This window comes from Ovis aries, chromosome 15 (assembly GCF_016772045.2).
Source record: "Ovis aries strain OAR_USU_Benz2616 breed Rambouillet chromosome 15, ARS-UI_Ramb_v3.0, whole genome shotgun sequence".
In the NCBI taxonomy this organism is placed as follows: Eukaryota; Metazoa; Chordata; class Mammalia; order Artiodactyla; family Bovidae; genus Ovis; species Ovis aries.
This window is the reverse complement of record NC_056068.1, coordinates 26,719,691-26,745,021: the sequence shown is the minus strand read 5'-3', so window position 1 is coordinate 26,745,021 and position 25,331 is coordinate 26,719,691. Positions and strand designations below refer to the sequence as shown.

General features: G+C 49.8%; 1 long non-coding RNA gene across 1 annotated transcript; it reads right to left on the bottom strand.

Moving 5' to 3' along the window:
- Positions 1-4,967: 4,967 nt before the first annotated feature.
- Positions 4,968-24,327, bottom strand: LOC105602189 (uncharacterized). Its single transcript, XR_001020745.4, has 3 exons — positions 24,241-24,327; positions 23,747-23,953; positions 4,968-5,387 (listed from the first exon to the last, which is right to left on the bottom strand). It is a non-coding gene; the product is annotated as an uncharacterized LOC105602189 (long non-coding RNA).
- Between the last annotated feature and the right edge of the window lie 1,004 nt (positions 24,328-25,331).

The window sequence follows — 25,331 nt, the reverse complement described above, 5'->3', positions numbered from 1 at the left end:
GACCAAAACAGACCATAGAAAAACTTGGAGGAACTCCCAGCAAAGAGATCTCTCTGGGGTCCACAGGATAGGATTACAAAGCTCTGCTCAAATGGACCTGGGGCAGCTGGGCCAAGAAAAGAAGCTGAACGGCAAGGCATCCCATCCTTTATAGCAGGATTGATCTGGCTCTGGCCCCAGCCAGGGTGGACTATGACCGCGGAAGTCTTCTGTTTAAGCAAGTGGGAAATGGGATGGAAGTTCCATGGGGCAGGAGGAGAATCAGCCGAATGTGTGTCAGGAGGGAAATCTGAAACCCACCTGGGATGGGAAAGGTGTTGGACTCCGAAAAGACCATTCGGAGGGCTGAGAGGGGGGACCATGGAGGTCACTGGCAAATGTGGGCAATTGCAGAGCCAATCTCCACCCTGGCAAGAGTGACATCATGGGGTCACAGAGGGAAAGCCCAGCCTGTGCGGGGCAGTGACACTGAAGGGAGAGGGAGGAGGGAGCCTTGAGCAGTGGAAAGAGCAGAGGCTTTTTCTGAGAGTGGCCGGATGGGAAGACCCATTTGCAGGCGGGAAGTGTGTATGTGTGTGTAGGCATGTGCGTGTGTGCATGTGTGTGTGTGCGCGTGCGTGCATGATGGGGAGACCTCACCCCAGAGCCTGAGGCAGGATTGGGGTTTTGAAGGTACCCCAGTCAAGCAGGGGAGGATCCATCCACTGAGGAAATGGAGTAGCAGGGTCAAGATTCTGCCAAGGAAGAGACTTGGGACCCGGCTCTGGGCAGTGGTCTTCCTGTCTCTCCTTTTCCCTCGGACACCTCCTGGTGGGGGTGGGGTGGGGATGCTGCAGGCAGTGGCCGGCAGGGCCATTTGCCCTGCAGGATTCACCGCCCCGCCCACCCTTTCTGATGAATGTGACCCTCCACCGAAACCCCATCTGCTGCCAGGCAGAGGAGGTCGGGGCCAGCGGCTGCAGACAATGGCCTTATCGGCCGCTACTAGTGAGGGTATAAGCAGGGGATTGGATGGTATCATTCTAATTTACACGGGATTTTGTTTCTTTCCAGGTACTTAGCATGTGGATCTAGGTGATATCAAAGGCAGAGCATTATACAATAAGTAGGCTTAACCTCCATCTCACCCCCTCTCATCCTTCTGTCTCTTCATTGAGGCCACGAAGAGCTGCAGATGGGGTTGCCATAGTGACCAATTAGGATTACTGAGATGTTCTTGCAGAGAAAAAAGGGAGTATTGATTTAGCTTTGACAGGGGGCCAGCAGGGGACCAGGGAGCCCAAGGGTGCTCAGCATTAATAGAGGCAGACCGTGTCACCCTCTAGGCTGTGTTGTTTGGGACTGGACTTCGTATGTGGTGGAGACCATTGGCAAGACCCTGCCTGCTCCAGGCATAGGGTCTACATGAGAGTGCAGAGGGCCACGTGAGGGTTTCAGGAAAGCGGGGAGTGACGGAGTGAGGGTACCATCCACGGTATAACTCTCAAGAGAAGTGGAGCCGTTTGGTTCAGTTAGTGGAAGCCCAGGTGCCCACACATCCTGCTATTGTTGTTTAGTCGCTAAGTCCTATCCGACTCTTTTGGGACCCCATGGACTGTAGCCTGCCTGTTTCCTCTGTCCATGAGATTCTCCAGGCAAGAATAGTGGAGTGGGTTGCCATTTCCTCCTCCAGGGGATCTTCCTGACCCAGAGGCTGAACCCAAATCTCCTGCATTGCAAGCAGATTGTTTACTACTGAACCACCAGGGAAGCCCATGCCCACACATCTTCCCCCAGGCTAAAGCTTCCTGTTGTCATCGAACAAGTCTTTCCAGGTGAGCTGACATGCCACCACTCTGCACAGAAGCATACAACATGGCTTTGAACCTTTAGGAGCTTTGAATGGGCAAAGCATTTGATATCATGATATGCAAAATCAGGTCCCTCTGACTTTATGATGTTAAGAACTCTGAAACCAAGAGGGAAATGGGGGCCAAGAAGCTTCTGGGTGGGGTGGGGCTCAAGGCTAATGTAGATGTATGGCTGTGGATAAGCCCCGTAACATAACCAACCTCAGTTTATCCCTCTGCAAACGAAGGCTAGTAATAATCTACTGAACAGGGAATTATAAAGACTGGAACATGTGCTGGGGATGGGCTTAGTGTACTGTCAGTTTAGGAGGCTGAACTGAGAGAAATTAGGGGCAGAGAAGGGGCTTCGCCAGGTGGCTCCGTGGTAAAGAATCCACCTGCCAATGGTGGCGCTGCAGGAGACGCGGGTTTTATCCCTGGGTTGGGAAGACCTTCTGGAGTAGGAAATGGCAACCCACTCCAATATTCTTGCCTGGAAAATTCCATGGACAGAGGAGTCTGGTGGGGTACGGTCCATGAGGTTGCAAGGAGTCGGACACAACTGAGTGTGCACAAGCTAGGGAGAGAGAACAGCAACTGGATGGACAGGAGAGAGGGGAGGAAGGGGAAGTCTGGAGACACAGAGGAAGAATTCAGTGGCTTCTGGATGGAGGAGGGACAGCTTCAAGCCATAGGCAGAGACAGCAGACAGGCAAAGGAGAAAGGGCATCAGAGCGCATGGAGGGGCAGTTTGTGTGGGGAGAGGTTGCCAAGAAGCAGGAAGAGAGTTTGCAGTAAGTGGCATAGAGCAGCCCCTCATTTCCTTCTCTTCATCCCTAGACTCAGAGTAGTAGTATCTTTTAAAGTTCCTTGGAAGTAAGAAGGGAGGGAGGGAGAGGGATTCAGGAAGAAAGACAGCCCTGTCCCAGGCCTGAGCAAGGGTGTCTGGCTCTGTAGTTAACAGTGGCCAGGTCGTGGGGGAACCTCTGGAGCAGGCCTCCCCTGCACGTGTCCACCTTGGCCTTGGTATGTGTGTGCTCAGTCATTCAGTTGTGTCTGACTTTTTGTGACCCTATAGACTGTAGCCTGCCAGGCTCCTTTGTCCATGGGATTCTCCAGGCAAGAATACTGGAGTGGGTTGCCATTTCCTCCTCCAGGGGAATCTTCCCAACCCAGGGATCAGAACCCCGTCTCCTGTGTCTCCTGCATTGGCAGGCGGACTCCTTACCCATTTGAGCCTAGCAGGCCGACTTCCTGCCCCTCTGGGGCTGATCCAGACCACAGCCTGCCACTGCTTCCGGTCCCACCCCATCCCACCAGGGGGACCTCAGAGCTCAGGGTTAGAGCACAGCAGGAGAGGACCCAGGAGAAGCAGCAAGCCCCCCTCCTGGGCCCATCCCCTGCCTCTGCAGGATTTAATAACTGCCCTCCTCAAAGATCAGGAGACATGATTAATTCTGACTCGAGGATTATTAAAATGCTTCCACCAAGCATCTGGCATTAAAAGTTTTAAATCAATTAATCTGTTGTTTGGGGAAGAGCCTTCTCGTTAACACAGCTGCAGAGGCTGCTCAAGTTGCCGTTGGGCTGGGGGAGTGGGGGCAGCCTCCCTTGGGAGCAGAGGAGACACTCACTGGGCTCCAGCAGCCTCTCCTGGCTCCCAGGCTCAGCATCTCTCACCTTCTCTCATCCGAATCATGGTGTATCTAATTTCCAAGTGGTTTTCTCTCCCATCCCTGTAGAGCTACCAGATAAAACACAGAATGCCCAGTCAAATTTAAATTTTAGATAATAGTGGATACTGTTTTTAATATTGATATGTCTGTTTCAAGGAGTATTTGGGACACACTTATATTACAAAATTATTTTATTTTTGTTTACCTGAAATTCAAATGTAATCAGGCCTTGCGTATTTTTCATTGCTAAATCTGGCAACCCTTCCCCCACCCTGTTTTAGTAACCTGACCTCATAGCTGAAGTGCGGCTCCTGGGTTTGAGGCCTGGGCCTCCTATCTACATGCCAGATCTCCTAGAGAGCATTGCTTCTTCTTTCCAGGTCAAGCAAGAAAACAAGCAACTTTGAACTCAGGGGCACGTAGGTGTTTATGGGCCTCTTACACAGTCATTTGCAAAATTTCTGTATGACTGATAAAATGTATGGAAAATTAATATTCTCAACCAAGAGCACACACCTGGCATTGCTTTTAGCTTTTAACCCTGTCCGGGTTACTAACCAGGAACACCCTGATAACACAGATGTGCCTGGTCCACACTTGCATCCACAGCACCCAGCCCAGGGCTAACACATGGCAGACCCTCAATATAAGTTAATAAAATGGATTCGTGAGTAAATGAACCTCCCCTGTGTTCTCACTCAGGCTCCTGAGTAACTAGAGTTTGTCATTTATAAATTACAGAGGGTTAAGTGTACAGACACAGCCAGAGTCAGAACCAGTCTCAAGTCCACTGGACCAGGCATTGGATGAGGGGCCAGGATCCCTAGACTCAAACCCTGGGTGCAAGTGCTGGAGTTGGCTAATATCCTGTACCCTTGACTAAGTCTTTATCCACCCTGGACTCTGGTATCCTCATCTGTAAGTGAAGGAAGGGAGTTGTGCTTGGGGTCTTTACAGCCCAGACATTCTGAGATGGCTCCAGCAGTGCTGAACTCCGCAGCCTGACTTTGAATGGATCAAGTTGAATGCTGGATCCTGGCTCTGAGTTGCAGAGCCTGGTAAGGTCATGGGTGGTAATGTCCCATTTTAAAAGTCTAGGAGAGACTTGGTTGCATGGTATGTGCTGGCCCCTGTTACTGGTGTCTGTTGCTTTTCTGCAAAGAAGGACCAGGCTTCGGCTTTCTTATCCCTGAAGCCTGAGAGGAGAGGAAGGAGACCCCCTCCCGCCAGACTCTGCATCCCATCCAAGGCTTCTTTGACCCTTGTCCGCACCTCAGATATTTCTTTTCAGCCTCTGCAGCCAGCCCAGATTTCTCCTGCTTCGTGTCTCTCATGTAAAATGCATATCCCGACACTTTGCTAGGTTAAATGATTTAACAGCCGAGGCAGAGAGAATTAGGGGTCCGGGAGCAGGAGGCAATGCCTGCTTTTCAGATGAGATTGGAAAGGAGATGGAGATCGGTGGTGATGATAATCTCTTATTTTAATAATATAAAATAACTGTCCCACTGAATCAGGGTGAGCGATGAATCCTGTGGCCTGGGGTTAGAGACAGCCAAGTCTGGAGAAGAGAGCCGGGGGGTGCGCTGATGTCCCTCCCCCTCTCTCTGTTGTTCCTTCTCTCTTGTCTTTCTCTTTTGCAGAAGATTTGTGCCGGCACCATCCTGTGGCCTCCTGGTAGCCAGGGAGACTGGAAGAGAGAGTGGTGAATTTGAGAAGGGTGTGTGCGTGTGTGTTGTGAGGGAGAAACAGGGGAAAGAATAGGGAAGAGAAAGAAAATCAATGAATGAGGGACTTTCCTGAGATCCGGTGGTTAAGACTTGGCCTTCCAATGCAGTGTGCGGGGTTGATCCCTGGTCCAGCGAGTTAAAGTCCCATGTACCTTGGGGCCAAAAAAACAAAACATAAAAACAGAAGCAATATTGTAACAAATTTAATAAAGACTTTTTCAAATAGAAAATGAACAAATGAATGAACAAGTGAAAAGAAGTCTAGGGAAACCGAAGACTGTTTTTCCTTTATGACTGTTGATAAGTGATACCCTGATCTGTGACCCTGGAAAAAGGGAACAGACTCCCCAGAGCCGGGAGTATTGACCTCTAGGAGTATAGAGACTGCTATCTGGAACCTCAAAATCATAGGATGGTTGGTCCTGGCCCTACTGAACCTGGGGAGAATAACTCACTCTTCAATCAGTCCCTTAGTTGGCAGATACAATCAAACACCGATCATGGGCTGGTCTCTCTGAGGTTGGCTGGCTTGGACCAGAGAGGTTCTGAAAGGAGCCAGGTGGTGGGGAACAAACTCCATGGCACATGTCGGCTCAGCAGGGTTCCCCGTCACAGCGGGATGCTAATAGCTGAGGAGCTGCAGACCTGTCTTCTTCCCTGGGATTAATTCATTACTCCAGCCCTACTCGGATTCCGCCAGGTTCAAATGTCAGAACGGAATATGCAGCTAATGAGTCAAATGCTCTATCTCTCCCTGTCCCAGGCTGGCTCTTTCCCTTTTGCCTGTCTGCAGACAGCTGCAGGTGTTGGGGGGTTTGTATGGGGTGGCCCAGGGGCAGTGGCCACCTGAGCCGGTGAGTGGGTAGTCTGCTCTCTTTACTTGTTTATGGGGGAGGGTAAATACATACACGCTGGGGCTCCCGAGTCAGGACTCGTCAATGCACGGAGGGCAGGGAGAGACCTGATCTTAGGAAGGGCCTCACTCCCCGCCTTATAATCCTCATCAGTCGGCAGCCACTTATGAGAACTCAGACCTGTTGGGTCCATGATGGACATGAAGGACACAATGCTGAACAGACTGACTGGCTCAGCTTTAAAAATAAATGTTGAGTGCCTATCTAAAGAGCCACTGGTATAGTCCTTAGGATGGAAGGCTCTGGAGCTAGACTTCCTGGGTTTGTATCTGCTGCTGACTGTGTGCGTTCACTTAGGCATGTTAGGCAGCCTCTCTACTTCTGTTTCTCCATCTGCAAAATAGGGATAACAAAAGTACCATCTTGACATAGCTGTACAAGTGTTAAATGGATTGATGCAAGTAAAATAAGCAATTGCTAAATAAATGTAGTAACTGTTTCTATGTGGTAAGAACATAGGGTTTCAGAGTCTAAAACAGAATGAACCAGAATTGATGGCTGCTCGCTGTGTACCAGGCAATGAGATTTAGACCATTAACAGCCTTCTAAGGCAGGTTTCTTATCATCCCTACAATTTTATACAGGAGGAAACTGAGATGAAGTCTCTTCTTGCATGAGGGTACCTCACTCATGGACTGTAGCCCGCCAGTCTCCTCTGTCCATGGAATTCTCCAGGCAAGAATACTGGAGTGGGTTGCCATCCCTTCTCCAGGGGCTCTTTCCTACCCAGGGATTGAACCCTGGTCTCCTGCATTGCAGGCAGATTCTTTACCATCTGAGCTACCAGGGAAACCCCAGGAAATGGAGGTAGAATTTGATCTCTGCTCTGTTAGACTCTGAGTCTGAGCTCTTGGCCATGATTTATATTTTGGAGAGACAGAATGTACATAATTACAGAAATGGCATCATCTTGTAATAATGGCATAATCTTGTAATAATATGGGCCCAAATACAGCACTGTGGGATCCACAGAGAATAACGGGGCTGCCTCCATCAAAGCCGGTCAACGAAAGCTCCTGGAGGAGGGAAAGTTTGAGCTGGAGGTTGAATAGGCATTCTCTAGGTGTACTGGGTGAGTTAGGAAGGAAGCAGAGGGATGAGTGAAGAGCAGGGCACGTTAGGTAACTTCCAACCCAAATGGCCAGAGGGCAGGTGGGCTATGTCTTCTGTAGAAGACAGGTGATGAGCTTACCATGCTGGGCACTGTCAGTGGTGCCAAGGAAGTGGGTTTTACATGAAGACAGTACTGTGAGTCTGAAGCCAGGGAGCAGCATAAATGGACACTGAAGAAAGCTCTGTTCTCTGCTGCACCATGGAACACAGACCTGGGAGGGCAAGACCGAGGCAGGAAGGATGCCTACACTGCAGTTGTGACAGGCTGACTCTGCTTCGCACCCAGGAAGATGGGATGGTGGGGGTAAAGGAGGAGTGGCCTTTATAGGCAGAAAGGGACATCGTGCCTGTTTCTGACTCTTGGTCGTGGCAGCATGACTCAGCCAGGGAAAGACAATGTCAGCTCTAAAGGCTGAGAGGGAGGTGTGGATAAACAAGGCTGCAGAGGCTGTCCTGGGGACGAAACAAGTTTTAACTGGTGACCCGCGAACCAAGCACACATAGCCGAGTGGGTGCGTGTGCAAGAAGGCTATTCCAGATCAAGTCAGAAGATTCTTTTTTTTAAAAAAAAATATTTATTTATTTATTTATTTGGCTGCATCGGATCTTAGTTGCGGCACATAGGATCTCTCTAACTGTGGTGCTCGGGCTTAGTTGCCCTGTGGCATGTGGGATCTTAGTTTTTTGACCAGGGATTTAACTTGCATTCCCTGCATTGCAAGGTGAATTCTTAACCAGTGGAACACCAGGGAAATCCCAGGAGATTCTTGAGTGGAAGCAAAGAAAGATCTGCTAGCTTATTGTAGGGAGGCCCAGGCTGGGGTGGGGTAATGGGTAGCACCCCAACCAAATCAGGCCACGTTGAGTAGAACTGAGGTGTCGGGGCAGCCGTGCTGGCCCAGTGGGGACAAATAAGGACCCCAATTCAGAGACAAAGCAGGTTCGGGAAGTCACTGAGAATCCCATAGGACCTCAGAGCAGGATCAGCCCTAAACTGTCTGGAGAAGAGATCCAAGCATCTCTTAAGCCTTTAGAAAAAAAAAAAATGGTGAAATGACAAGAGGAGACCCGGGCAAGGCCTGGGAGTCCTCACTGGGCTGTGTTCACCAAGTCAATATTTTGCTACATGTTCAACTGGCGATCAGAAAAAAAGAACTCTGCAAACATGTTTCTTTTTATAGTCCTTGGTATTTTCCCTTTGTTTTCCTTGAAAGGTTTCCCTCCCTCCAATCGCACCATGGGTGTTGTTTGAAGACCTAAGTGGGGACTAGGCTTCAATGGCTAGAAGGAGAATCAGCCATAATCTCGCAGTCAAGAAGAGCCAACACAGGAATTCGGAGCGTGCAGTGAGATGGAAGTAAGGGGCACAGGGCAGGGCAGGATGGGATGCTGACCGCTTCCCATGGCAGCTGCTTCCTCACACATGGGTGGCATGCAGCTCTGACGGGAACGATAGTATTGGCTAAATAAATGGAGAACTAAGATGGTTTTCTGGGTCATTTGTTTTTAGAACAGCCAGAGCTGTTTCTATGTGTCATACTTGACCTTATATCATATTCATTTTTATATATGGCTTACCTTCTGTGTACTGGATGGCAAGCTTCCTAAAGGCTGTGAACTTGCTAGACCCAGTTCTGCGCCCTCCACAGCACTCAGCACAGCCCCTTGTCTAAGGCAGGCGAGGGGATGAACATCCCTGGGAGTGAGTTTGAGACCAAGGGAAAGCCAATGCTATACTGCTGTTTTCAGCACACTGAGTTACAGGAGAGGTGGTTGGGGTCAAGAACAGGGGCCCAGTTCCCAGAAAGGCAAGAGTGAAGAATTATCCTATAAGTTGTTTTTCACGTCTGGAGTTTGGGATTAACATATACATTCCAATTCCAAAGAAAGGCAATGCAAAAGAATGCTCAAACTACCGCACAATTGCACTCATCTCACATGCTAGTAAAGTCATGCTCAAAATTCTCCAAGCCAGGCTTCAGCAATACGTGAACCGCGAACTCCCTGATGTTCAAGCTGGTTTTAGAAAAGGCAGAGGAACCAGAGGTCAAATTGCCAACATCCGCTGTATCATCGAAAAAGCAAGAGAGTTCCAGAAAACATCTATTTCTGCTTTATTGATTATGCCAAAGCCTTTGACTGTGTGGATCACAATAAAGTGTGGAACATTCTGAAAGAGATGGGAATACCAGACCACCTAACCTGCCTCTTGAGAAATCTGTATGCAGGTCAGGAAGCAACAGTTAGAACTGGACATGGACCAACAGACTGGTTCCAAATAGGAAAAGGAGTACGTCAAGGCTGTATATTGTCACCCTGCTTATTTAACTTATCTGCAGAGTACATCATGAAAAATGCTGGACTGGAAGAAACACAAGCTGGAATCAAGATTGCCGGGAGAAATATCAATCACCTCAGATATGCAGATGACACCACCCTTACAGCAGAAAGTGAAGAGGAGCTAAAAGCCTCTTGATGAAAGTGAAAGAGGAGAGTGAAAAAGTTGGCTTATAGCTCAACATTCAGAAAACGAAGATCATGGCATCTGGTCCCATCACTTCATGGGAAATAGATGAGGAAACAGTAGAAACAGTGTCAGACTTTAGTTTTGGGGGCTCCAAAATCACTGCAGATGGTGACAGCAGCCATGAAATTAAAAGACGCTTACTCCTTGGAAGAAAAGTTATGACCAACCTAGACTGCATATTAAAAAGCAGAGACATTACTTTGCCGACTAAGGTTTGTCTAGTCAAGGTTATGGTTTTTCCTGTGGTCATGTGTGGATGTGAGAGTTGGACTGTGAAGAAGGCTGAGTGCTGAAGAATTGACTCTTTTGAAGTGTGGTGTTGGAGAAGACTCTTGAATCCCTTGGACTGCAAGGAGATCCTACCAGTCCATTCTGAAGGAGATCAACCCTGGGATTTCTTTGGAAGGAATGATGCTAAAGCTGAAACTCCAGTACTTTGGCCACCTCATGCGAAGAGTTGACTCATTGGAAAAGACTCTGATGCTGGGAGGGATTGGGGGCAGCAGGAGAAGGGGATGACAGAGGATGAGATGGCTGGATGGCATCACTGACTCAATGGACGTGAGTCTGAGTGAACTCTGGGAGATGGTGATGGACAGGGAGGCCTGGCATGCTGCGATTCATGGGGTCGCAAACAGTCAGACACGACTGAGCGACTGAACTGAACTGAACTGAACTAATGTGAGTGTGTTAAGTCACTTCAGTTGTGTCCCACTCTTTGCAACCTCATGGACTGTAGCCCACCAGCCTGCTCTGACCATGGGATTTCCCAAGCAAGAATATTGGAGTGAGTTGCCATTTCTTTCTCCAGGGGATCTTGATCTTCCTCACCCAGGGACCGAACCCGGTCTCTTTTGTCTGAATTGGCAAGCAGGTTCTTTACCACTGCCTTCACCTGGGAAGCACTAATAGTCTTTATGAAATAGATAACCAACAAAGACCTACTGTATAGCACAGGGAACTACAGTCAATATTTTGTAATAACATGTGAGGGAAAAGGATCTGAAGAAGAATATATCTGTACCTCTGTATCTATCAATCATCTGTCTGTCTATTGACTATCCATTTATCTATCTATCATCTATCTGAATCATTGTGCTGTACACCTGAAACAAACACAGCGTTGTAAATCAACTATACTTCAGTAATAATAATAATAAAAAGGACTATCCCAGACTAAGGCTGGAACTGTGTTACGAATAAGGCCATTAGAATGAGAACCCTGGAACGGGGCCCGCAGCAGTGGCCCAGGCATTCAACCTGGGCACTCCAGGTTAGGATGGGAGGGGGACCTGGTGGTGGAGAATAAGGCAGGGCAGCTTGCTAGAGTCACACACGATATAAGCAATGGGTTTACATCTCTGTCACCCGGGCCACTGCAGTAACCTCCCAAGTTACCTGCTCTCCAGTCTCTCTCTGCTTGTGCCCATCACTCAACTGACTAAGCATCATCCTTTATCACTCTCTAGTGCATAACCTTCAGTGACTCTCCTTGGGTTCAAAAAGAAGTCCAAGCTCTACCGCCCCAGTCGACCTTATTTTCCACTCTCTGCTCTCTCCACCCATGCAGACTTTACTGCCCAAGTTGTTGTTGTTGTTGTTTAGTTGCTAAGTCATATCCAGCTCTTTTGAGATCCCATGGACTGTAGCCCACCAGGCTCCTCCGTCCCTGGGATTTCCCAGGCAAGAATACTGGAGTGGGTTGCCATTTCCTTCTCCAGGGGATCTTCCCAGCCCAGGGATCGAACCCTCGACTGCCCAAGACTGGAGCTGATTTATGATGCTCCCCCCTCCTCCATCCAACGCACTTTGCAATTTCCTCCCTAGACACCTCTTCACAGGTCTCACTCTATCTTCCGATACCTACAACTCACTTCCTGAGCCCAATTTAAATCCTACCTCTCTCAGGAAGAACTTTCCGGCTTCCCAAGCCCACATTCCTTTTTAGTCTGACATCTGTCGAGCGTGTACCATGTGCCAAGCGCTCTATGCGTGTTATCTCATTTTGTCCCCCCAGTAGCTCTGTGGCTTCAACTTTGCTATTAATTCCAAAGGTCTGAAGTACTTTGTGCAAAGTTACAGAGCCACGAGTTCAATACTGGTATTGAACCCAGTATTTTAAAATCCAAAGCATTGTTTTGAACCCTGTTGTAACCAAAATGATCTGTTGGTCTTTGTACTTGTTATGAAAAGGAAAAATAGCCTCCCCTCTCCTCTGTGACCAAGAGCTATGGGTACCGTAAGAAAATGTGGGGTTCAGGGTTTATAATTTGGAGACAGCAGGGTAGCTTACAAGGATACAGAACGAGGACTTAGGGAAGCTGCCCTGTCACTCTGTTCCTGGGTACATCACTCAACTTTTCTGAGCCTGTTCTTGCCCTTTGTTAAAAGCAAAACATAACTCCTATGACTCAGACTTTCGTGAAGGTCAAGTTAAGGTAATGCCACATTGTGTAAACTGCAAAAGCAAGATGGGTTATTGTTATCATTTTTACCCTCCAAAGATGAATTATGCCGTGAGTTGAGTAACAGGCAGTGGATACAAGGGTCATGTCCTGAATAGCAAAGGACACAAAACAAAGGCGCACACTGGATGTTTGGAAAATTCCATGCAGTCTATCAGGATTGGTTAGATTTCACTAACACCTTAAATCAGATCAAGATGCCTCTTAGAAAGAAGTCACAGACAGAGATGATGGACTGGCTTCAAGACAGTTGTGAAGCTTTCAATACTGGGCAATTCTGAGAAGAGGATCCATTGATTTCATTAGATTCTCAGGGGGATCCATGGTGACCCCAGAGGGTGAGGAGGCAGTGGCCTAAGGAAAGAGGCTTGTCCATGGAATCAGGCACAAGCTGGTAGCTGGAAAGAAGGGTCCTTTGACTCAGAAATGGAAGTTATGGATGGGGAAGTATTAGGGGCTGGCAAGAGTAAAGACCCCAGCCCAGTGAACTTGGAGCCTAATTGGTAGGGTCCTAGACAAGTTTACCTCCAGGCAGTGTGGGGTCTCACAGGGAGGTGGTGGTGGTGGTTTAGTCGCTAAGTTGTATCTGACTCTTGTGACCCCATGGACTGTAGCCCACCAGGCTCCTCTGTCCATGGAATTCTCCAGGCAAGAATACTGGAGTGAGTTGCCATTTCCTTCTCCAGGGGATCTTCCTGACCCAGGAATTGAACCCAGGTCTCCTGCATTGCAGGCAGATTCTTAACCTACTGAGCTACAAGGGAAGCCCGTGTTCTTACACCTTCGATTATTTCTCCGATTCTAATGTTAAGCAGCGTATTGAAGACGTGATCACCTAGCTGGATACCGGTACTGCATCTAGGTTGGGCCCCTAAATTTCTCAGCCCTTTCAAATTCAGTTTTGTATTTCTCAGCTGGCTGTGTAACTGATGCTTTCAGTTCAGGTCACAGTGAGGAGATCAGTGTGGAAGAGAACAGATGGTTTGGGCTGGGTCTCCAAGGCCAGGTCTAAGGAGGAGAAGGCAGTCCTGGTGGGGATGCCAGAGCCCAAAGCAGGCTGTTCTGTGGAGCAGTGGAAAGACTTGAATGTTAGGTATTTTGATAAAAAAGGCTTCACTCTCAAATATATTTGGGAATTCTGGATGAAACAAAATTAAACAGCTTTTTGTTTATTTGCTTATTTGTTCTACTTCCTAGAACCTTGTGACTGTTTAAGAAGGGAGCATCAGAAGCGACATCTCCCTGATTTTTTCAAGTACAGAACCTTCATGTCCCAAGGAGCAGTTCCCGAGGCTGGTGTTCCAAAGGATACACTAACATTGCCCAAGTTTGTCAGACGGCCTCTGTTTTTTCCACCTCCCGTCCCTTCCTTTTCATTTTCACAACCCTTCTCTGCAGCCGGAATGGGGTCCACATCTGGAGCTTCAAGAAGACCCCTCCTCAGCCCAGCAGGATTTCTGCAAGTAGTATAGGTTTAGGCACGTAATGAATTTAGATTTAATTTGCAAGTGAAAAAGCTTGCATTCTTTTGTAGCTTACACCAAAGCTCAAACGTCTAAGCTTCCAGGGTTTAAGTCTAATTAACTGTATTTCACAGCTTATTTAAAGAAAAGAATGGAGGCATTAAAATTGTAAAATCTAATTTTTGAGTAAATCTTTCAGTGCAAAATTAATGTCGCAGTATTAGAGCTGCCTTGGCAATATATCTCTTGTCTTCAAATTTCAAAATGAGCTTTTGCAAACATGAAATTATTCATTAGACTGTCTGGTAAAGAGATAAATAAGTGTCTCTTCAAATCCTTGATCTCCTCTTCTCTATTTAGCCAAAGACGGAGTTATTTGGCTTGAGGGCAAGTGGGTTGATCAGATTTGTGAATTTTGACAGGTAAGGAGAGCAGCCTGAGAAGCAGGAGTATAACCAAGCAGGACCCACTGGGGCCTTCCCTGGACAGACCCCTCCCCCACATCTCTGCTGTAGTTTCCTCTCCGAAGTACCCAGATAACAGTATCTGATGCATACTTCCTGAGTTGTTTTACAGATGCTAAAACCACCACCAGTGGAAGAAATTAGCTACTTGATGATCAAAAGCACGTAGCCTTCAGACCTGCTGGCGCCTAAGGATTGATAATGTTAACCCCCTTATCTCAATATCCACCAATCAGAGAATTGTGCAAGAACTGTGCGACTCCCTCCTTCATGTAGCCTTTAAAAATGCTTCGATGAAACCCTTGGGGGAGTCTGGGCTTTTCGAGGGGCGGGGGAACGAGCCACCCATTCTCCTTGCTTGCGTGCTCTGTCGCTTCAGTCATGTCTGACTCTTTGTGACCCTATGGCTCCTCTGTCCATGGGGATCTCTAGGCAAGAATACTGGAGTGGGTTGTCATGCTCTCTTTCAGGGGATCTTCCCGACCCAGGGATCCAACCCGTATCTCCTGTGTCTCCTGCATTGGCAGGCGGGTTCTTTACCACTAGTGCCACCGAGGAAACCCCTCCTTGCCTGGCCCTTCAATACACCCTTCTTGGCTCCAGATTCTGATGTTTTGGCTTGATCAGCCTCCCTGTGCACCGGGCACAACCCTGTGTCTGGAAACAGAAGCTGTGCTTGCAGAGGGAGTTGGGGCAGAGACTGAGTCCCTTCTCTGTTCCTGATGCATTGACCCTGGGGGACAATAAAATGTCTCAGCCACTGCCCTGGGGTTGGGGAAGGAGCTGGCAGCTGCTCAGGCTGAAATACCCAGATTCTCAGTGCCTCCAGGTGGGCAGCGGCCACTCATCCTCCCAATCCAGCCTCACCGTCCTGTTTGGCCCATCCCTGAAGCCTCTTTTACTGCTGTCTCTTCTCCTAGTCCCTGTTATTGTCCTAATTCAGGTGCGTGTCCACCACCTTTCCATTCTCATCTGCCACCTTTTCCCCTTGAGGGTCCTACACCCTGGTCTCAACGCGTCTACCTCTGTGAGCCTTCTTTGCACATGCTCTCACAAAACCCCAGTTATTCCTCCTCACTACCCTTCCTCATCAGATATGGGACAATTTTCCCCCATCCAGAGAATACATCTAATTTTCCTTCATAGCCCTGTTGTCTAGTACAGCAGCTGGTCTACAGTGAGCACTCACTGTTGGTGATGGTGAAGATAACTAGAAGGAGGAGCAGAGCTAAATGCTCAGGAACTTGGGGTTCCTGTTTTCCAACCTCCCATTTCACTTGGTAACTGTTTCCTTTCACCTGTAATACAAAGTTGTAGGGAGTGGAGGAAGAGCAAGGGGGAGCTGGGCATCAAATCCTCATGGAGGGGACCATTCTGAGGATCTGTGAGGGGTAGAAAGACTATCCCTGGATGAGAATTTAGCTCTGCTTCCTATTCCTCGGGTGGATGTGAGCAACCTACATTAACTCTTATTTCCTGCCTGCAAAATGGGAATCATAACTCCGGAATGCAAGAATTCTGTGAAGCTTAGAGATTGTGCAGAAATGATGTGTATGCAGTACCTGATACCACTGCCTGGAACGTAGTAGGCCTTCAGAAATGGTAGCCTTTTTTTGTTTTTTTTTTTAACATTGTGCAATGGAGGGATTAGGTTTAAGCAAGCTAACATTCACCTACCAGATTTGCTTGTTAATTTATTACGTCTTTGGTTCATTTGCCCATGCATTCAATACATATTCATTTTATTTGTACTGAGTGTGAGGCAGCATACTGGGTGTTAGGGACATGGCGCTGAATTATACCATCACTCTCCTTCATCTCCTGTGTGTCATTAGAATCAAACCCTGCTTCCTGTTTTCTTTGCCAGAAGCCCAGCCTAAGCTACCCTCGTCTCTTGCTTGATTTATCCCAATGGCCTCCTGCCTAATGGCAGCCCACTCCAGTACTCTTGCCTGGAAAAGCCCATGGATGGAGGAGCCTGGTAGGCTGCAGTCCATGGGGTCACTGAGGGTCGGACACGACTGAGCGACTTCACTTTCATTTTTCACTTTCATGCACTGGAGAAGGAAATGGCAACCCACTTCAGTGTTCTTGCCTGGGGAATCCCAGGGACGGGGGAGCCTTGTGGGCTGCCGTCTATGGGGTCACACAGAGTCCGACATGACTGATGCGACTTAGCAGCAGCAGCAGCAACTACCTCTACTTTGCCTCATTCCAATCCATTTACCACAGAACAGACGGAGGAGTATCTTAAAGCCACTGATTACAGCCCTCAGTGGCTTCTGACTGCCCACCAGCCAAGGCCGATGAGCCACCATGGATCTCGGAAGGCCTGCAGGGTTCCTGCCCACCCCTTCACCCTATCTCTCCTTTCATTGCTACCCCCAGTCAACTGTCCTCCCATCTCGACCCACAGGCAGATCCTAGAGTCTGCCATCTGAGCCTTCCCAGAGCTATCCCCACTGCCTGGAAGATTCCCTGACTTTCCTTGTCTCATTACCTTCTTCTTGTATTGCCATAGCATCTGCTCATCCAGAGTTTAAAGAACTTCTCCCTGGGGGCTGTTCTTGACTCCCAGATCGGGAGCAGTGCTCCTCCCAGGAGCCCCTACTTCCTGATCATGCACTCACTACGCTTTGGTCTTCCCTGGTAGCTCAGCTGGTGAAGAATCCGCCTGCAATGTGGGAGACCTGGGTTCAAACCCTGGATTGGGAAGATCCCCTGGAGAAGGGAAAGGCTACCCACTCCAGTATTCTGGCCTGGAAAATTCCATGGGCTGTATGGTCCATGGGGTCACAAAGAGTGACTTTCACACTATTCACTTCACTATGCTTTACTGATTCTTTTCTTAACACCCATCCAGCAGAATTACATTCAAAAGAATCAGAAGATGGATGTCAAAAAAGCATTGAAAAATAATTTTAAATGTTCACGAAGTTGCTTGAAAGATGCCAAAGGGGCATTCATCCCTAACATGTAGCAAAACTTTAAAAAACCCCTTCCTCTATCTCTCTCCATCTCACACTCTCCCAGCCAGTGTGGCAACATCCCCATATTCTCTCTCCCCTCTCCCTACACTTTCCTAAAGCCACCCCAAGCACAGCCCTGGCTGGCTTTTATCTCTTTCACCCCTTTCTTCATTTTTCTAGATTTTCATTCACAAGTAACTCTCTATACTTTCATTCTTATTTTCAATTAAAAAAAATGTTCAAATATTCATATAAATGCAGAATACCTTCTGGCAAACACCCCAGAACCCACTGCAGGTTACAGTGAGGTCAGCATGTTTGCTTCAGCTTTCCGCCCTTCTGATCAGCTGGTTTTGGCCAAGCAAGATCACAAGTGGCAAGAGTAGTCCAGGGAATGGCGGAGGCTGAAGTGAACTAGAGTGGACCTGCCCTACAAAGGGACCAACACCAACTGACTGTGGCCCCTTGAAGAGACTCAAGAGCAGGGACTTGGACGGCCCTGTTCACCTCCGTATTCCCAGCACCGGGGATGGGACCAGGCCCACGGATGAATGAATGAAGGAATATGGGCCAGGTATTACCAGATCTCCTGAGTTTATCAAGAGAAGCCAGGAGTCTGAAAGTTAGAGAGAAATCGGAGTTATAATTGTGGGTACATCCCCGTGGCCAGGGGCCCACGTTCTGTCAAGACCTCTGACCAAACTTTCGTGCTGTGGTGCTGGTTTCAACAGTACAGAAGGGCAAGGGCAGAGGCTGTCCAGACGTCTGTCTCCTTCCTTCTCAGAAGGTGTGGTGGTGGGGAGAGGAGAACGCTCACAGGAGAGTCTCCTTGTCGCCATTGCTACTGTAGCCTTCTGGAGGGCAGCTCCTGTCTACTGTAGGCCCAGGGTCTAGCGCCAGCTCTGACACAGAGCAGGTCAGCACATGCGCTGAAGGAACAGAGCACTCAAGAGTGGGAATCTCGGGCTTTCTCTGGTCGGCCCCCTGCTCTCCACAGAGCAGCACTCCACCCATCCTTGCCTGTGGGCAGGTGGCATCCTGCCTGGTTGGGGTTCTGTGCTCTGAGAAACAGAGTTTCTGCTGGGAAAGACTGAAGGCAGGAGGAGAAGGGGACAACAGAGGATGAGATGGTTGGATGGCATTACCCACTCAATGGATATGAGTCTGAGTGAACTCCGGGAGTTGGTGATGGACAGGGAGGCCTGGCATGCTGCAGTCCATGGGGTCTCAAAGAGTCCAACTCAACTGAGCAACTGAACTGAACTGAACTGAGGGTGATATGGGTTTGATCCCTGGGTCTGGAAGATCCCCTGGAGAAAGGAATGCCAACTCACTCCACTATGCTTGCATGGAGAATTCCCATGGACAGAGGAGCCTGGAGGGCTACAATCCATGGGGTTGCAAAGAGTCCGACATGACTGAAGTACACACTCATGCAGGGTGATGTGGGGTTGGGCCTTAGTCTGGTGGGGTCTAGCCCAGATCTGCTAATGATTGGTTGAGTGACTCTGAGAGGACATGTCACCTCTCCGACCTTGGTTGGACGGGGTTGGCCTCACACCGCTCAGTGCCTCCCAGCACAGATGCTTCCAGGTCAGGTGTTGCCAGGGTGGTGGGCAAGAGGGAAGCGGGGAGGGGCCAGGACAGGGCCTGGGTTGGGAAGATTCCCTGGAGAAGGAAGTGGCAACCCACTCCAGTATTCTTGCCTGGAGAATCTCATGGACGGAGGAGCCTGGTAGGCTACAGTCCACCAGGTCACAAAGATTCGGATACGACTGAATGATTTCACTTTCACTTTCACCTTATCTTCATAAAGAGTCCTCTCCGACGTGCCTCGCCCTGCCTTGACTCCTTGACCACCTAACCAGGTGGCTCCACGGGGGTCTTCAGCTCCTTCCTGACCCCTCTGCTCCCCAGGTCACACCAGACTCACCTGGACCCCATTCTACAGGGGCCTTGCCCCTTCTCAGGGGTCATTACACCCCCGCCTAAGAACACTTATTCAACTGAAAACCCTGACTGTGGTGCCTTGAGACATTGCCCCCACTATGGAAACCGGAGCACGAGCTCCCCGGGGGCCACAGCCTATACACACATGTGCGCTCCACCCATCGGTAATAGCACTACCAAAGGTGACTATTTCTGTAGTCTCCACTATAGGTCAGGCCCTTTATGCGCCTTCTCCTACTGGGTACAACGCTTTCCACGGATAAGAGAAAACCAAAGTTTAAAAAGACTCAGTAACTTGCCCTCCTGCTGCCTTTACAAAGGGCCTCGGCACCCGTCTCATTCTCACAGCAGCATCTGCCGGGTCAGCAGCCAGGTATTACCATTGTAGCAAAAAGGAAAGAGAGGCTGGGAAAGGTGGAGCCGCTTGCCAAGATCGCAGCTAAGAAGCAGAGCAGAGTGCTCTGCTCAGAGGGAGGCACTTCTGAACCCCGCACTCTGTTGCACCCCTTCCTAGGACGACCAGACACGCTCGCTCCCCTCTCCCACCTCCATCCACTATCTCTGTCACAGTAAGACCATCCCCCGCCCTGCCTCCCCCCTAGATCATTCCAGAGTACGGCCAGCCACTAATTGGCTCCGAGAAGTGATTACTTCAAAGAAGTTCCCATCGGACCAAGAATTCTCTAAAACACAAAACAGCATGTGCTCTGGCTGCTCCCAGCTTTCTGCTGGTGCAGAGCTGGAATTTCTGTGGGCCAGTGAGCTGGGCTGGTGGGCGGGGGCCTGTAAGTGAAGGCTACAGAATCTTGTCAGACTCTTTGCGGCCTGGTGGACTGTAGCCTACCAGGCTCCTCCGTCCATGAAATTCTCCAGGCAAGAATACTGGAGTGGGTTGCCACTTCCATCTCCAGGAATCTTCCTGATTCCCAGGGATCGAACCTGGGTCTCCTGCATTGGAGGCAGACGCAGTAACCTCTGAGCCAGCGGGGAAGCCATGTACTCGGAGAGAAAGAAGATAAGGTACTTGGAGAGAAAGAGACTTGGCCCCAGGCAAGGCAGGCGCAGATCCAGGCCCAAGCTCTGAGCTCAACTCTGTCCTCCACTCCTGTGGGGCTGGGGGGCGTCACTGGCTGCACCTCTTGGCTACCTGTACCTTGTGATTCCCCCTTACCTGGAGCTCCCCTGCTTCCTCTGTGCTCTCCCAAGGGAGGGCTCAAGTCTGGACTCTTGCCCCCCTCTGGGCCTGCTCCCCCCAACCCCCACCCCAGTGGCTGTGCCTCCTCTGGGCTGACATGGGACCTGGCCCAGGGCAGACAAGTGCCTTGGGGCCTGTAGGAGAAACACATCCAGCCATTTAAAACCATCACACTTGCATTCATAGGCTCTGGCTTCTGAGAAGCAGGATAAACAAACCTGGGCCCAAGAGGAAACTTGTTCTTCTTTCTTTCCTCTGCCTTTCAAACTCATCAAAGTCAAGTTCTCAAAGCTCCACTGTCTCACAAGTGCCTTCAAATGGGTCTCATTGTTTTATTTATTGTGCTTATCACAAGTGCAGGCAGCCTGGAGACTTCTGGGCCAGTGGAGACCTCTTTCGGGGAGTGTTGACATTTCCAGGGGATCTGAATGGTCCTCAGGGTCTTTCTTTGTGTGGATCAGCCAAATTGAGAGAGGGGCTTGCTAATGGGGTTTCCCAGGTGGGTCATTCCTGTGTGGCTGGGCACATTTCTTCATCCACACTCCATTGCTCGTGCAGCCAGGTTTGTGTCTAGCCCAGGATAACTTCCTGGCTTTCCCCCTGGACCACCCTGGTGTGACCCTGTCCTGCTGTGTTAAGTTTAGTAGAGGCACTGATGAGAGTCACTGTGACCTTTGGATGAAGCAACATGTTAATATATTTAACCCAAGTGGCTACTGTGTGTGTGTGTGTGTGTGTGTGTGTGTGTGTGTGTGTGTGTGTGTGTGTGTGTGTGTGTGGCAGGGACTGGGGAGGTGCAGAAATAAAGGAGGCCTGCCTTGGGGTTCTCTGTGGCCCACAGCCCACTGGAGGGAGGTAGAGGTATCCATCAATCAACCTGCCGCCTGGCGGGCTGGGTTAAGTGCATTATTGAGGTAGAAAGTGCTGGTGGAGGGAGAGGTGGATTCTGATGTGAATGAGAGGAGGAGAGAGACCTTGTGAAGGTCGGCAGAGAGGCTGTGGGGGTTGTGTTAAGTGGAGGGACTGAAAGAGCAAAGGCACAGAGGCAGGGAGCGTGGGGGCTGAATGGTGTCACAAAAGAAAAAGATGGCCAGGGATGAGCAGTGAGAGGGTTGGGTTAGGCCAGATCACGGAAGGCTCAGCTTCGCTTTGGGGGAGAGTCCTCTGCTGGTTTTGAGGAGCATCTCTGGGGTGGCTTTGTCCCCAGCGTGTGCTCAGGGCTGCGTTCTCAGCAGTTCCTGGAGGGTTTGCTCACCGAGGGGTGGGTTTCCAGTTAGAGTTAAACAGTGTCTGGGTATGGTGCAAGGTTCTTTGCCCATGGGCTTTGCTGGACATCTGACTCCCCCCATTTTCTGGACAGCTGGGGAGATTAATCCTAGCGCATATTCTTGCTTCCTCTTAAACGGCCTCCAAGTGGGTCCACAGGTCCCACTGCTGTATGGCCACATATAGAGCCAGGCCAGTTATGCCATCTTTCCTAACCCCCTCTACCTCTCTGAGTCTGGTTGTCATCTTTGCAGTGTGGTCGATATCACCATTTTTTTTTGCCAATGTGAGATAGTGTGTATCACAGTGCTTTGAAAGTTGTATTATTCAGATGCAAAGTATTTCTTTTTCTTTCCTTTTGTTATCCTCTCATCGGACAGGACTGAGCGACTTCACTTTCATGCATTGGAGAAGGAAATGGCAACCCACTCCAGTGTGCTTGCCTTGAGAATCCCAGGGGCGGGGGAGCCTCGTGGGCTGCACAGAGTCGGACGCGGCTGAAGTGACTTAGCAGCAGCAGCAGCATCTATTCTCAGACTGTCCTGGGACTAAGCCTGGACCAAAGACCTATCTCTTCTGTCTGTTATGGAGGGCAGATTGGATGACCTCTGCATTTTAGCAGTTCCAGGAAGCAGACACTGGAGAGGTGAAGAGGCCTGGGTGTGGTCAGGCGGTAATGAGCGGAGTGGGCCTGGACCCAGGAGAACATGCTAGAAAGTAACAAGGACAGTTTTGCTGTTACTTGACATCATCAGAGTCCACCTCCTCATCTCCATAACTTCTTGGTTGCCAGATGCCCTTGTGCCCCTCTGCTCCCTTGGGGATCCTCTATTTCTTTGTTCTGAATGGTTCTGTCTGTACTTTCTCTCCCAGGAAGTTTGCCCGATCTCCCCGGGTGCCGAGACTCTGTCTCTCACAGTGCTTGCTGACCCCTTTGTCATGGTACTCGACACTCAGTTCTGTATTACAGCCATGAGTGAAGATTTCCTTTCCTTCCTGTTGAGTTTAGGCTCCTCAAGGGAAGGGATCGTGTTGTTTAGACATTTGTGTCCCTTTGTCAAAGTTCCTTGTACCCCAGAAGCCTCTGCGACTGCAGGACTACTTGTCTTGGGGACTTCCCTGGTGGTCCAATGGTTAAGAATCTGCTTTCCAGTGCAGGGGACGTGGGTTTGATCCCTGGTTGGGAACTGAGATGCCACGTGCCCAGGGCAACTAGGCCCACATGAAGCAACTACAGAAGCTGTGTGCTCCAGAGGCCACTTGCCGCAACTAGAAAGAAGCCCACACGCAGCAACAAAAGATCCCACAAGCTGCAACCAAGACCTCAAGCAGCCAAATAAATAATTAAAAAAAAGAGAGAGAACCACCTGTCTTCAGGGAACGTCCATGAGACCAGCGGTGGCTGAATGCTGAGGCATATCCTCCCTAAGCTGGTTTTCTAAGGCAGTTCTGTGCCTGCTCAAGTCCTGCAAAACACTGGTCAGTCCTGACCTCCCCAAAAGCCATTCCTGCACTCCTCTCTGAGCTGCGGGCTGGGCCTGGGTTCCTCTGAGCCTGAATCATTTAATTCCCTTTATGAGGCTGGAAGTGAGGCCTGCCTGGGTACTCGGGGGCAAGGGAGAGAAGGAAAAGAAAGAGAGGAAGAGAAGAGAGAGAGAGAGAAAGAGGGCAGGAAAGGATGGAGGGGAGATATGGGGGACCAGGGAGGAAGTCAAGGGGGAGTCAGTGTGGGGTCCCCACTTTCCCTTGAGGAGTCACAAACTCCCGCCCATTCCAGAGACGAGAAGGGGCTATTTCTCCATCCTTCTTGTTCCTGGCCCTCATCACCTCCCCAAGTGCCTTCTTTGTCCTGGAGAAATAATGGCTTGTCAGAGAGGCACGATTATTACTAATTGCTAGATTGCTTTGCGCCTGTTGTTCTCAGACAGGCGAGGCGGGGCCTGTCTCTGGAGGGGCCTCTGGGTGACCTCTTCCTGGAGAGGGAGAAGCCGGCGCGAGGAGAGCGAAGGAGTGAGGAAGACCGCCTGGCGTCCTCTCATCTCTCCTGGTTCAGAGCTGTGACCCTTCCGAGATGATGGGTGGGGAATCCAGGCCTGGGGTTATGATTCACATGCACACACAAAGGCCGCGAATACTGACACAGAAGTAGTCAGCTATGAAATCATCCACACCCACATAGAAATACCTGTACGTGCAGCCGTTACCGTCTCAGTGAATCACACGTGTCAATGCGGATCCTCAGTGATCAGTGGACACGTCAGTGACCACAGATGGGCAGGCTCCACAGGCCAGCTAGAATAGTGGCCCACACACAGGTACCCGGTGTCCAGGGTGAGCAAATGTCCAGAGATTTGAGAGTGATGATTAATTGCATCCTTCTTTCTATCGATTTCTAGACCAGGTAAAAAACAGACTAATAGTGACCAAGAAATTATTCCTGTATTTTCATCTCTCTCTTTTTTTTTTAAGACACATGGTTTCACATTTCTGAATTTGCGGTGTGGGTTTACAATTGGCCACATATTAGATTTGTGAATACTAACTCTATTACTAGCAAAGGCAATTTAAAGAAATGAGGCTCACAGGGACTTCCCACCCCTCCCTCTTGTGTTGCAGTGGTCCAGAGTCACAAGACAAGAACCCAGACAGCTGCAGACCCTGCTTTGGGGCAGAACTCACCCTGCTGAGGAGGGGCGGGGGTATGCAGTCCATGCTGACCCCACGATGCAGGTGCCATGCTCTGGTCTCTCCCCAATCTTGCCGATTCGGTCAGGAAAGGAGTGGGTCAGGGAAGGAAGGCAGCAGGAAGGAGGAGGGCAGATTTCTTCCCACTCTTTCCTGGAGGCAGAACTTCTGGTTGTGTGAGCAGGACAGGAAAACAGGAAATGGTTTTCCCTTCGAGATGGATACTTGGGTACTGTGAATGGTTGTTGATGGTTGTTGTTATTTAGTGGCTAAGTCATATCTGGCATTTGTGACCCCATGGGTAGCCTGTCAGGCTCCTCTGTCCGTGGGATTCTCCAGGCAAGAATCCTGGAGTGGGTTGCTATTTCCTACTCCAGGGGATCTTCCCGACCAAGGGATCGAACGCGCATCTCCAACATTGGCAGGTCGATTGTTTACCCCTGAGCCACCTGGTAAGCCCACCGTGAATGGGGTCAGTGGGAAAAAACCAGATACAGACACCCTCACATACAATGATTTGCATATTCAAGTGTGCATTACACAGTAGGTTCAGGTGGGCGGAGATTACCTGTAAACAGTCACGCTTGTGTGGTATCCACTGTCGGGCACGCGTGTGCAAACTGGGAGCCTCAAGCACCCACGCCCACGTGCGAGCGTGCTGGTTTTCACGTGTGGGCGAGTTTGGATGCAGGTGCCCGTAGGATGTAGCCCTCTTTCCTGGATCTTGGCCAGTGTCGTCCTGCAGGAGTCCGTAAGCTGTTTCACAGCAGAAGACAGAATGTGCAGATCTGCTCAGAGGCCACTTTGTGGAGTTCCTTAAGCCAGAGGGCTGTGTCTGCTGAGTGTAGGCGGAGGGACTGGCCTCCAACCAGTCACTCTGGTCATTTCTTCCTGCTCACAGCAGGTCACCTGAGTCTGGGCCTGTTAGTGTGGGCTCTCAGCCTTCAGGGGCCTCCGGACAGATGCGCCTGCCTGCTGTGGTCCTGAGCCTGGGAGAAATCATCCCCTGCCCCTTCTGTCCCCCTTGAGACTGCCCTCTGCAGGCTGCCCTGGCATGCACGCCCCCTCTGGAAGTCCCGGAGGCC